The sequence below is a fragment of the Sinocyclocheilus anshuiensis genome, unplaced genomic scaffold, assembly GCF_001515605.1.
Source record: "Sinocyclocheilus anshuiensis isolate Anshui unplaced genomic scaffold, SAMN03320099.WGS_v1.1 scaffold291, whole genome shotgun sequence".
Classification (NCBI taxonomy): domain Eukaryota; kingdom Metazoa; phylum Chordata; class Actinopteri; order Cypriniformes; family Cyprinidae; genus Sinocyclocheilus; species Sinocyclocheilus anshuiensis.
In genome coordinates, this window is record NW_015549575.1 from 205,898 (window position 1) to 206,100 (window position 203).

General features: G+C 44.3%; 1 protein-coding gene across 4 annotated transcripts in view; it reads left to right on the forward strand.

The window, feature by feature from the left end:
* The window catches only part of LOC107657482 (ankyrin repeat and SOCS box protein 3-like), a 13,278-nt gene that overhangs the window by 7,546 nt on the left and 5,529 nt on the right, over positions 1 to 203 (forward strand). The gene's annotated exons all lie outside the window — the stretch shown is intronic.

The window sequence follows — 203 nt, forward strand, 5'->3', positions numbered from 1 at the left end:
CAACTTAACCACTGATTTCTAGTCGTGTCCTCTTTTGGAAGACCAAACAAAGTATTTTCGCTTTCGCAACGAAACACGTCTTCACAACATGGCAGCGGCAGCAACAATAAAGTTATGCCGCCTTTCTTTTCGTGAACATTTGGGCGGTGTTATGCAAATCTTCCCACACAGTGACGTAGACATGTGGGGGCATGTTTAAACGA